We start from the raw sequence: 13,340 nt of genomic DNA, 5'->3' as shown, positions 1-13,340 counted from the left end.
AAAGTTTAGGACACAGGTACACATAAAGTCAGCGGGAGGTAAACCACATCCAATTCAACAAGGTGACTGTGGATATTTATAAATATCTTTTTGCCAGGCTGTATTAAGAGCAACCAGACACACTAACAAAATCCAGCAATGGAGAATATTAACCCATTTATGCCGGAGGTTGCAAATTATTTTTGTGAAAAATCAGACCTTGGTGATGACCTTGAGCAGTAGGATGTAAATAACTCCCACAAGCTTAGCGTTCCAATAGTGGAACACTAGGCATAAATAGGTTAACACACCTTGGCACACAACCTAGTGGGATTTAATAGCTTCACAGTACTGGCCACTGTCCTTAAGAAATAGTCAAGAGAGGTGACGAAGTCACAGAAAAAGACAGCCACCAGGATGAAGAGGTGGCGAGATGGCCAGTTAGGGGCCATCTTACAAGGTTAGGACTGTCAGGATTCCCCCATGAGAGTTCAACACTACAAGGCCAAGGCTTGTGTCTGTCTGGTTCGTGGCTGTATCCTGGCGCACACTGGAACTCACAACTATCTGGTGAATGATTACGTGGCAAATATACAATACTGTGAAATGCCATGATGGGGCAAACATGTATACTAGTTCACCAAATCCCAGAACACTGGAATTAGGCAACTACCACTGACGCTTGAAAATGAACAATTAGAGCAAAATACGTCTTTATAGAAAGAGATACTCAACTTAGAAGAGCTGAAACTACCTACAGGTAGCACAATGCAAAATTAAAAGTAACTTTCTAAAAAGATTAATGAATAACACTAAAATGAATTAAATTCAGACAAAATAGTAAAATATTCTTTGAAAAACTTTTCTAACCTTAAGTTCATGTACAAGCAAAATAACCCATTATTCTCAGAGATAGCACAATGGACGAGATGAACTATGGAGCAAGTCAGATGTATCTGCTCTGAAATTTTTCTATTGACAGAACAAGACTATATATTAGGGGCAGATTTTCTTCAGTAACAGATATAAAATTACCTTTTAGTATAGATACTTTAATATTTAAAATGCTTCACTAATTGTAAGTCAACATTTTAAAACAAAAAGTTAAATTCTTACTATCAAGTCAGTAGAAAAAATCTAAAATCCTGGTTGTACAGTCAACTCAGTCAACGTCACCACCCTGTTTATTCATGGGCCATAAAAGAATGATGAGTCTTCCTGCTACTTCTGATTTTCATGAAAAAATTTCAATTTAAAATGAATATAAAGGAAGAAAGCCCTCATTTTCCCTTCATTTAACTGTTTTACTACGATTCACGTAACATACAGTTCACCCTTTTCAAGTGTACAATTTAAAGGTTTTTAGTATATCCAAAGTTGTGCCACCCATCACCACAATCAATTTTAGAACACTTTTATCATCCCAAAGAGAAACCCCACCCCATACCCATTAGCAGTCACCCACCACTCCCAATCCTCCAGCAACCACGAATATGCTATCTCTATAAATTTGCCCACTTTGGGAATTTCATATAAATGAAACCGAACAATATGCAGTCTTTATGTCTAAAGCTCTAATTTTTAGAGTAACACCAGACACTACTACTACTGTTAATAGTTGGATCCAATACACATCCGAGAAATCCAAAGGTCCAGATAACATGTGCCAGTTCCACAATGAGGCTTACTTTAAAATCTCATCAGTGAGCCTCTCTTTGTTGAATGGTTTTGATTGATCCCTGAAGTTTACAGAAGCTGGAACAGCATCATGCTGGTGTGCACAAATGTTGCAGCTGACTACATTCAAATTCCAACTCTGCAACTCACCATTTGACCTTGAGTAGGTTATTTAACTTCTCTGGGCTTTGGTTGCTATTACCCCCATTTTACATCAACATTATTAGGTGAAACAAATGAATTAATACATTCATGAAGGGCTTGGAACCACACAGTGTATCTGTTAACAAATTACTAGCATTTTTAAAATTTTTAATTTTTATGAGCACAAAAGGATAACTAGTGAATGCCAATGTCTTAGCCAATTCTACAAATTAGTCCTGACCTTGGAAATACTAGGAGAAAAGTTAACTAATACAGGGATAGTGCACGGCTAGCAGCCACTCAGTTATAAAGGGCTTTTTGCTTAAAAAAATAAATAAATACATGACAATAATGGCTCTAATAGGAAAATGGGAAGCAGTGTAGTACTTTGGAAAATGTACTAGACAGGTGTGTACAAGCCCTGGGCTGTCTCTAACTTACCAAGCAAAGAAAGCTCATCCATATCTTCGTGTATAAAATGACTATGTTAGCGTAAAAGCAGTTGGATGATAATCAGAAGCTACAGTGAAGTCTACAAAAATCAGCTACCCTTTTGGTTACAGAGTGTTTCATCCCAAAGCCCTAACAATCAAGTTTTTTATCCTTTTTATTTAAAAAACAAAAAAAAAATGTTGATTTTTGGCTACCTTGGCTTTAAAGCAAAAATTAAAAGTTGATTCCTTATATATATGTTAACTACAGCATTCTAACCAGAGGTAGACTTCTATCATTTCTGATTCCCCAAAATAACCTTTGAGATGATTTAAGCCCAACCCTCTCCTGTTACAGAGGAGATGAGGGGGGCCTAGAGGGTGTGTGACAAGGTCCTGGAGTGACTTACTGGCAGGGCCAACTCTAACCTAGGTCTCCTTGCACTGCAGAGTCCCTTCTACCTACAGAAAAGTGCTTGTAAGTGGTCTCTGGAAGGAAACCAGGTTGCACGTGACTGGTCCCAATCTCAGTAGTACAGCTTGAGACTAAGAAACATAAGAGAACTCAACTCACACCCAGCCAACCAACCTTTGGGGCCTCTAAGCCCCAAGAATTTTATCTGCTTTATTTATTTACAGCACCTGTAACAGTGCCTGGCACCCAAAAGATACTTAACAGGTATTTGTTAAATGAGTGAATGAACTGGGCAATTAAGGATTGGCTAAGGAACATAACAGTTGCTGGCAGTGTAATATTTCACTTAAGCCAGAGGTTCATACAAACTTATCTTTGAAATGGTACGACAAGGCCTTGGCTAATCAGGATGGTCCAGGCAGGGTGGTTCTGGGCAGCAGAGTTTAGTGTATATACTGTTATGCAGTTAACTGCAGGGTTAACTTGTACCCCTTTGAAACGATTTGCACTGAAAATAATTTGAGTAATGCTATCTTCCCTTATAGACTTTTCCATGAAGCAGACATTTCAAATTAAGGTACAGCGATCCCAATACAGGGGGCTGGGATTGGTCAGTTGAATCTATGGAGACAGATACAAAACCTCTTTCACTGTGCCCTTTTTCCAGACTAAGGAACTGTTTTTCCTTTTCTGTTGAATATGAAAAACAACAATACACAAACCTGAAGCACACATAACTAAAAACATTAAAAAACGCATGCCATTTTAACGCTTATGTTAAAATTCTAAAAGCAGCAGAACTAGGAAATAATTTTGATCTCTGCCTCATAGGGCCTTTGCAAGCAAAATGTAAACACCACGGAGAGCTCTATTTCCCATTGTCACCTGAGTTGAGATCAATGGCCCTGAGTGGTTTTTCTGAACTTTTCTGTATACAAACAAAACAGTGACAAAGGTATGCAGCCTTTGTCTTTTGATGAGCCTTAATGTGGTTTATGACTCTGTGTTGGCATTTACGTTAAGTTCAATCATGCTCTTTCTCTGGAAAGACGCTGCTTATGGAAACATACTGAGACTTAAAACTTGACTTCTAAAGTTTGTCAGAGAACAAGCAGCCTCTCCGTTCAGAATTCCAGGTCTTTCTAAGGTAGCTGTCCTTACTTAGAAGTCTGTTTTGAAAAAGATACCAAATCTCTTTGGCAGTGGTGCTCAATACTATCAGACCCGAAACTCCCTTTTTATAAAACAAATTTCTGTAAAGTCCCCTTTGCTAGGCCGAAATGAAAACCACGGATATCATCAATCTACACAAGATAAAAAATCAATATACTGTACTAACTCCAATATAAAGGAGAAATAAAAGGACAGTGATTTATAATAAAATAACGTATTTTTCAATGAATTACACCATAACCAAAACACACCCCCATTTCCAATTTGGCCTCTAGGGGGAGTGTCACCCCCAATGAGAACCATTCACAGAGTTCTGTACCTGGAGTGCCAGTAAACGCAGGTAATTTACTATAAACTTATTCTGATTTTTTGCATTAAAGTAGCTTGGATTGTAGGCCACCTAGGAGGCAAAAAAATGAAACGTACCTTGAGACGTCCTCAACCAAATCACTGTGAACAAAGATAAAGGTTTATATTCCAGCCATTTTGAGACCAGGTACACCATCAGTTTAACACATATATTTGCTTATTTGGGGGGAAGAAGTGCTCAACTCACATGAAAATAAACTATGATCTGCAAAAGCAGAAGTTTGGTTCATTTTTATACATTTTCCTTTGAACAAGGGACTGACAAACTTTCCGTGTAAAGGGCCAGATACCCAGACATTTCTGTTCCAACTACTCAGTATTGCGCCGTAGCACTGAAGCAGTAATATGTAAATAAATGATGGGCTATATTCCAATAAAATTTTATTTACAAAAACAGGCTGTCACGCCCTGCATTAAGCTTTTAAAATAATTCCCACGTGAACTGTCTTCAGCCAAGTACATAATAATCATATTCTCTTAAACTAAAAAACAAGCTATTAACCCCACCATTGAGAGCTTGTCAAAATACCACTATGCCCACCTACAAAACAATGTGATACAGTTGAAAAAAAGGAAGGGATTCTGTATTCAGACCAATTTGTGTTTCAGATCCCAATTCTGTCACTTAATTACTGCAGTTTCCAGTCTGTAAAATGGGCATGATACCAGCCCTCACGGTGCTGTCATGAGGAACAGGTAAAATTATAGCACAGCAGATGGCACAACAAAGATGCTCAAATACCAGTTCCCTTCCTCCTACCAGAGATGCTTTATGCTTTTTTTTTTTTTGAGACAGAGTCTCACTCTTGTCGCCCAGGCTGGAGTGCAGTGGTACCACCTCAGCTCACTATAACCTCTGCCTCCTGGGTTTGAGTGATTCTCCTGCCTCAGCCTCCCGAGTAGCTGGGATTACAGATGTGCGCCACCATGCCCAGATAATTTATTTATTTTTAGTAGCAACAGGACTTCACCACGTTGGCCAGGCTGGTCTCGAACCCCCGACCTCAAGTGATCCGCCCACATCGGCCTCCTCCCGTGGTGCTAGGATTACAGGCATGAGCCACCACACCCAGCCCAATGCACTCTTAAGTCACTCCCCAAACTGGTGCTAATATGTTAGGCTGGTTGTCCACAAAATATACCATTATCCTTGATTGCCTAACCATTCTGCACACAGGTTTTCTAAGATGATCAATCTAATCTTGCTAAGACTCCAATCAGCCTTACAGTAGTTTACCTTCAAATATGCCTCCTTCCATTAAAAAAAGAAAACACTTGACTCCTAGCCCAGGGAAACTTTCTGTGAAATCCTTAACATACAGATCTCATCTCATTACTTTCTATTCAGGCCCAGGTATCTAAAAATAGGCTGGAAATCTAACTATATTTACTCCAAAAAAGGATCCCCCAAGTAAGTGGCTTACTGTCCACATAGACACATGTAACAGATGCATTAGAGCTTCTTGATTTGTCTTGGTCACTTCAAATCTTAGGGCTACAGTGTATTTGGTTTGATGATTCCTCTTTGAAAATTATAAGATGCTATGTAGTATTTCATTTAAAATCTCACTCTCTATATAATTTTGATATTTACAATTCATTTTAAACATGAGGATATACCTACCCCTATTTCTTTAAATGTTGCAAAGACCTTTGGCTAAAAATAATATAATTCAGACTCAGTGGAGAACGCATTTTGAATCATTTTTTCCAGTGGCTAGTGATGGATTTGGGCTGATCTCTTCACCCTATTTCTTGGTCCCCTCACGACAAATGGCACATCTTCAAGACAGCTGATTGGCTTTAGTGGCATGAGCTGTGGCCATGGAACAGGGTAACTTTAGAAATTCTTCGTAAATTGAAAGTGATATGGTAAGTAAACTATTAGAAAAGTCAACTACTATCAGGTTATCTGTTTTTAATGTACAAAGGCTACCTAGCAATACTGCATACATTTAAACAGATCATTAAACTCACCAATGGATTTTTTAACAGTCAAATACCTGCCAGTAAACAAAGTTTTAAAATAGGAACAAGATCAAGTTCCCGTGCATCTGCCAATTCCAAAACTCATGAACCCAGCTGATCTGCTCAATGAAAAAAACTGTATTTTATTGAACTATTTTCCCCTGTGAGAACTATTCACAAAAAGTACATTTTAAATTTATAAGTAAACAGTAACTTATTTAGCAAAAGTTAAAACAGTAATTGTTGAAGAATAGAAACGTATGAATAGTTATAACTATGATAGTAACAAAGGTGCCAGATCAAAACATCTTCTTACTTTCCAAGAACCTTCTCAGGTCTGGGCTAAAGGACCCCAAATAAAAGCCCAGGCATTGGGCATTACTGATGAAGATTCTTCCGAGCACAGACAGTAGTGGAGGAGGGGGAGAAAAAGGAACTCTAGATGGATGTGCACAGTATCTAGAAAACTGAAGAGAGGAGAAAAGGTTGGAGATAACCTGCCATTTGAAACAATTCCTCTAGGTACTCTCATTTGAAGGCAGAAGCAGGGGCTTCGTTGGCATCTGCTTTGTTGGCATTTACCTGCTTCAAAACATGGAGAACTTTTCCTGACCTCCCCCCCCACCCCCGACACATACACGCACTCTCCCTCTCTCTCTCTCTCCCTCCCTCCCTCCCTCCCTCTCCCTCTCTCCCTCTCTCCCTCTCTCTCTCTCTCTCTCTCTCTCTCTCTCTCTCTCCCCACTTCTCTGTACACCATACATATTTCTAATATAGTCAGCCCTCCACATCCAGCAGTTCCACATCTAGGGATTCAACCAACTGCGGATCAAAAATATTTGGGAAGAAACACAAAAATAACAGTATGACAAAAAATAATACAAATACAAATAATACAAATAGAAAAATACTTCAAATACTAATTTTTATTTGTATTTACATAGCATTTCCATTGTATTAGGTATTATAAGTAATCTATAGAGGACTGAAAGTACACAGGAGGATATGCAAGGTTATATGCAAATACTATGCCATTTTATATCAAGGACTTGGGCATCCAAGGATTTTGGTATCCTCGGGGGTCCTGGAACCAGTTTCCCGCAAATACCAAAGGACGACCGTATTTCATTTCTCATCCTGTACTTATGCCTTGACATTTTGTGTCCCGTCTCTTAGATTTCTAGAACTTCCTAAGCCAAGGACCATGTTTTCCATTCTGGCACCAGCACAAAGCACAGTTTGGGTACTCAGTATTCAGTGAAGAAACAAATGTAGAATCACCCTCATAAACTTTCATGACTTTGGAGAAGTTAGTCATCAGCCATTAAAGGTACTCCAACCTACCTCCCTAGGGCTGATTTTTAGGTTTATAATTCCCTTGCATATCTTTAAAACTTTCCACATATGTATACATCCCTAAATAATATGATTTTCCATGTTTCGGAAGTTTCATGTAAATGGGATCATTATATATTCTTCTGCCACTTGCTTTTCTCACATAGTGTTATTGAGAGAGTCACAAATGTTGATGCATATAGTTGTGTTCCACTCATTTTCACAGCTGCATAGCAGTCCACTGCTTTGCACTTGGTTTTTCCATTCTCCTCCTCATTTGAGCTGTTTCCAGGTTTCACTTATAAACAGTGCTGTTATAAGCATCTTTGGAAATGTCTCCTATTCCCAGCATGCATGTAAGAACCGTATTTTTGTGCCAGATTTTCATATATATATATATATTTGCTGCCAGATCAGGTATGGGAAATATATATTTAAATATATAAATTATGTAAATTATATTTAAATATATAAATATGTATTTATATTTATATATTTAAATCAAAGTATCTGGAGAAGATGGATAATAGATGAAAACATAGGCAAATCCACCATTTGAAATGAAATCCCAAGCTTGTCAACACTAATTCAAGCAGATGGGCAGTGTATTGGTGTCCTGGGGCTGCTGTAAAGAAGTCCCACAAACTGGATGGCCTAAAACAACAGAAATAAATTATCTCACAGTTCTGGAGGCCCAAAGTCCAAAATCAAGGTGTCGGCTAGGCCATGTGCCATCTGGAGCCTCTAGGGGAGAATGCTTCCTTGCCTCTCCCTAGCTTCTGGTGGTGGCTGCAATCCTTGGCATTCCTTGGCTTGCAGCTTCACCACTCCAATCTCTGCCCGTTGTCACATGGCTTTCTCCCTGTGTGTCTGTTTTCATATGGTGCTCTCCTCTTTCATAAGGACTCCAGTCATGCTGGATGAGGAGTCCACCCTACTCCAGTGCTGCATGGCCTCATCTTAACTAACTACAACTGCAGTAACAAACAAGGCCACAGTCTGAGGAAATAGGGACTAGGGCTTCAGTATATCTTTTTAGGGGACACAATTCAACCCATAATAGGCAGGAGGTTGGCTACAGAAATTAACAATCTACAAAATGGTCATGTCAACATATGGTTACATTCAGAACAATTTCATTTGTCAATCTATCCATAAGCATTCAATGAACACCTATTAAATTAACCAGTACTCAAATAATAATATGGTTTTTTAGAAGAAATAATGAAATGACAACAAGCCAATCATTCTGAGATACTCCTAACTCAGCATATATCATTATTTAATCTTGTTTCCAAAGAGTTCACAATCAGCAACTATATAGTGGGCAACTACTTTGGACCACAATGGAGATTTCCCCCTCCCCTCAACCAAAAAAAAATTGAGATATGTCTTCAAGGAGCTAAAAACTGAGTTGGGAAGATGATAAACAAATGTTTAGATAACAATAAAGATAATGAATATGTATAAAAAAGGTTAAATAGTAATAAAGACAATAACAGAGGTGATACAATTAAAGCAAAACAGAGTATCTGCTTATACTAATGATCACTGCTTTCATATACTGATCATCTACTACTTGTCAGACATTGTTCTAATCACAGATTAAGTCATTTAATCCCCACCAAAACCTTAAAAGGCAACTAGGTATTACTATCATCATATGACAACTGACAAACACAAGGAACAGGAAGGTTAAACAATTTGTTTGCTAATAACTGTCAAAGGTGGAACTGAAATCCAGGCAATCTGACCGGCCCTCTCATCCACTAACAGATAGATATCTGTCATTCTCATTCTGTCATAGATGATCATATTAAAATGAGGACATCATGCCTCCTGCTTGCACAGCTGGATAAAAAAATCTTTTCGGAATTTCATCCATGTGATAAAATCTGATGGTCACAAAGAAGAACCCTAGACTTCACTTTAAAGATGAGTCAACAAATAGGCTTTTTCCCCTGAAATCCATGTCTGTGAGTCACTGAAACAGTACAACCCTTGATTGTCTACTGAAATATTTATTTGTATCCACTTAGTCTTTATTAAAACTATCTTTTAAAAGGAGAAAGTTTTTATTACTAGTGCACAAAATACCCCATGAGGTGCAACTATGATGTAATGAGGCATTTGTTAAAAAGCCTGTCAAGATCACATATAGCTGAGTTATTCCTCAAAGTAGTCCCCTTTGATGGTGTACACAAATTCCAGCAATGTGGCCACTGTTCAAAGTATTCTTTGAATTACTCTTTTGAAACTGCCTTTGGAATTTAAAGCTACATAAGGTGCCATCTCATGAACTTTAACCATATCTCAATTTTTAAACCAAAACCAACGCTCCACACAGCACCGGTGCCCATTCTATATATTAATAGAGGTGATACAAAATGATTTTGGCCTAGAGCCTTTGAGGATTTTTTTTAAAGGTGCGAGGATACTTTTTTTAAAGGTGCCATGGTCTCTGAAGTCAATCCAAAGAAGAGTTCCAAAATACATTGAATAATTTGGATTTGGAACTTCCTGACCTTCCTCTACATGGGGCTTTTGGTACCCTGCCTAGGGTCCTTTGATTGTTGAAAATGTTGGGCTTGATACATCTTAATTAGTCCTAACTTGCAAGAGCAGGTTGACCTTGAAGGTTAGCAGAGATAAGCAGTAGGAGAAGTAGCTTGCCCAACAGGCAGTTTGCCATAGTAGAGAAGGAGTACGCAAAGGGAATCCCCAAAGATGGCTTAATTAGGATCCTGGGAGAATCAGAAGGAGAAAGACTTGCCATGACCTAGAGAGTATGGACAATAGTTATCTTCATATTTGGAGCAGTTACTTCTTCCAGCCACAAATACAAACAACCACCTATCCTTGTTACAGAAGAAGGTGAAAGGACTGAACGTACATATTTTTATAACTTGGCACTATTGGCAGAGAAGGTTTCACAGATGGGGAAGAAATAACCTAAAAAAAAAAAGGCAGAAATAAAAAAGGCAAGAAGATGAAGAAGAACCAAAACCAGTGTTAAAAGAATGGCAAAGAAAGAGAGGATGAAGAAATTCCAGTTCTAAAATAATGATACATGTGAATCTCACAGAGAAGTTCTATGTCTTTTGAAGGAGCAGTATATGCTGCTCCACAAAGAATTCCCAAGCTCCAGATGGAAATTCTGTTACCGACACTAGGAGGAAAAGCTGGGTAGTGGTGGTTAAGAATGGGTATAAATGTGGTGATATGTAGTCAGTAAGACTATTCATGAGGTGTGCTATCTTCCTGAAGATTGTATCTGAAACGTGGCTTCTATTAACGTAATTCAACATCTATCCATGATTTTTAAAAACACCCTCAGGAAATTAGGAATTGTCAAGGGCACCTATGAAAAACCTTCAGCTGACATCACACTTAGTGAGAAAGCATTTCTTCTTTCACCAATAAGAGTGGGAACAAGGCAAGGAAGGTCACTCTTATCACTTGTATTTAACATCTTTTAGAGCTTCTAGCAAGTTCAAAACATATAACACACTGGAAAGAAGAAGTAAAACTGTATTTACAGACAACATAATCATGTATGCAAAAAAAATCCTAAGAGTACTACAAAAAAACTACTAGAATAAGTAAATTTAGTAAGGCTGCATAAAACACAAAGCCAATATAAAAATTAATTATATTTGTATTGTTAGCAATGAACACATGAACACTGAAATATAAAAATACTGGCCCAGTGCTGTGGTTCATGCCTGTAATCTCAGTACTTTGGGAGGCTGAGGCAGGAGGACTACTTGAACCCAGAAATTTGAGACCAGCCTGGGCAATACAGCAAGACCCTATCTCTACAAAACATAAAAAAAAAAAAAATTAGCTGGGCATGGGGGCATGCACCTGTAGTCTTCAGCTACTCAAGAGGCTGAGGAGGGAGGATCACTTTAGCCCAGGAGGTTGAGGCTACAGTGAGCCACCATCATGCCACTGCACTCCAGCTTAGGTAACAGAACAAGACCCTGTCTCAAAAAACTTTATTTTAAAAATGTCATTTGCAATACCAAAAATATGAAATATTTAGGGAAACAGTAAACAAAATACATACAAGAATCACACACTGAAAACTACAAAACACCGCTGAGAGAAATTAAAGACCTAAATACATGGAGAAATATTGCATGCTTGAGCTGGGCGTGGTGGCTCATGCCTGTAATCCCAACACTTTGGGAGGACGAGGCAGGCAGATCACCTGAGGTCAGGAGTTCAAGACCAGCCTGACCAACATGGAGAAACCCTGTCTCTACTAAAAATACAAAATTAGCTGGGTGTGGTGGTGGGCGCCTGCAATCCCAGCTACTCAGGAGGCTGAGGCGGGAGAATCGCTTGAACTCAGGAGGCAGAGGTTGCAGTGAGCTGAGATCACACCATTGCACTCCAGCCTGGGCAACAAAAGCGAAACTCCATCTCAAAACAAAACAAAACAAAATATATATATATAGATAGATAGATAGATAGATAGATATAGATAGATAGATAGATAGATAGATATAGATAGATAGATAGATAGATAGATAGATATCACATGCTCAAGGATCAAAGACTCCTAATTGTCATGATGTCAATATTGATCTACAAAGTCAATGAAATCCCTATCAAAATCCCGACAGGCTTCGACAAGATGATTCCAAAATTTGTACGGAAAGGCAAGCAACCAAGAATACTCAAAACAATCTCGAAAAGAAAAAAAAAAAAAGTTGCAGTACTTCCACTACCTGATCCCCAGACTTATTATAATGCCTCAGTAATCAAGACACTGCAGTACTGGTATAAGGATAGACATACAGATCAATGGAACAGAACAGAGACTATAATTAGGCCCTTCTTTTTGAGGTCCTAGCAATGGTCAACTGATTTTCAACAAAATTACCAAAATGTGTGGGCCTTTTCCCACAAATGATGCTGGAACAGTTTGATGTCCATATGGAAAAATAAATGAATCTTTACCCTTACTTCACAAAATATACAAAATTAACTTGAAATGGAACATAGACATACTAGTTTTATATTGCTGAATAACAAACTTAGCAGCCATAAACAGCACACATTTATCACCTCACAGTTTCTGTGGGTCAGGTGTCCAGGCACAGCTTAGCTGGGTCCTCTGCTCAGGGTCTCACAAAGTTGCAATCAAGGTAATGGCCAGGCTGCATTCTCATCTGGAGGCTCAAATGGAGAAAATCTGCTTCCAAACTCATTCAGAGTGTTGGCAGAACTCATTTCCTTTAGGCTGCATGGTTGAGGGCCCTGGCTTTTTGCTAAGCAGCTTTTAGTTCCTAGAGACCACCTGCAGTTCCTTTCTATGTGGCCTTCCTCAATGTGGTTGCTCACATCAACAAGTCAGCAAAGAGAATCTCACCTCAGGGAGGACCCAGACCTTCTTTTAAGGGTTTTGTGCTGATTAATTCAGGCCTACCCAGGATAACTTCTCTTTTGATTAATTCAAAATCTACTGGTTGTGACCTTAATTATTTCTGTAGAATCCCTACACTTTTTCCATATTCTAGTCTATATTCTAGAAGCAAGTCACAGGTCCTGCTCACACTCAAGGGAAGGGGATCACACAGGTATAAACACCAGGGGTTGGAAAGATCTGTCTGCCAAAACAGATCTAAACATAAGAGCAGGACTAAAAAAGTTCTCGAGGGAACACAGGGGAAAATTTTTGTGAACTTATGTTAAGTAAAGATTTCTTAAAACACAAAAACTCAAACCATAAGAGGGGAAAAAGTAAATAGGACTTCATCAAAATTAAAAATCCTTGCTCTTGCACAGGCACAGTTAAGAAAATGAAAGGCAAACCACAGTTTGAGAGAACATGCTTG

General features: G+C 38.6%; 1 protein-coding gene across 6 annotated transcripts in view; it reads right to left on the bottom strand.

The window, feature by feature from the left end:
- MTM1 (myotubularin 1) overlaps positions 1–13,340 on the bottom strand; it is a 109,623-nt gene that overhangs the window by 81,585 nt on the left and 14,698 nt on the right. The window contains exon 1 of one of the 6 annotated variants that reach the window (XM_054472142.2): positions 1,096–1,114. The exons of the other annotated variants lie outside the window; for them this stretch is intronic. The gene's annotated coding sequence lies outside the window, so the exon portion shown is untranslated. Of the gene's footprint in view, positions 1–1,095; positions 1,115–13,340 lie in introns of those variants that run through there. 6 annotated transcript variants of the gene reach the window in all.

The sequence above is a fragment of the Pongo pygmaeus genome, chromosome X, assembly GCF_028885625.2.
Source record: "Pongo pygmaeus isolate AG05252 chromosome X, NHGRI_mPonPyg2-v2.0_pri, whole genome shotgun sequence".
In the NCBI taxonomy this organism is placed as follows: Eukaryota; Metazoa; Chordata; class Mammalia; order Primates; family Hominidae; genus Pongo; species Pongo pygmaeus.
The sequence above is the reverse complement of the archived record's forward strand: the minus strand, read 5'-3'. Positions and strand labels throughout refer to the sequence as shown.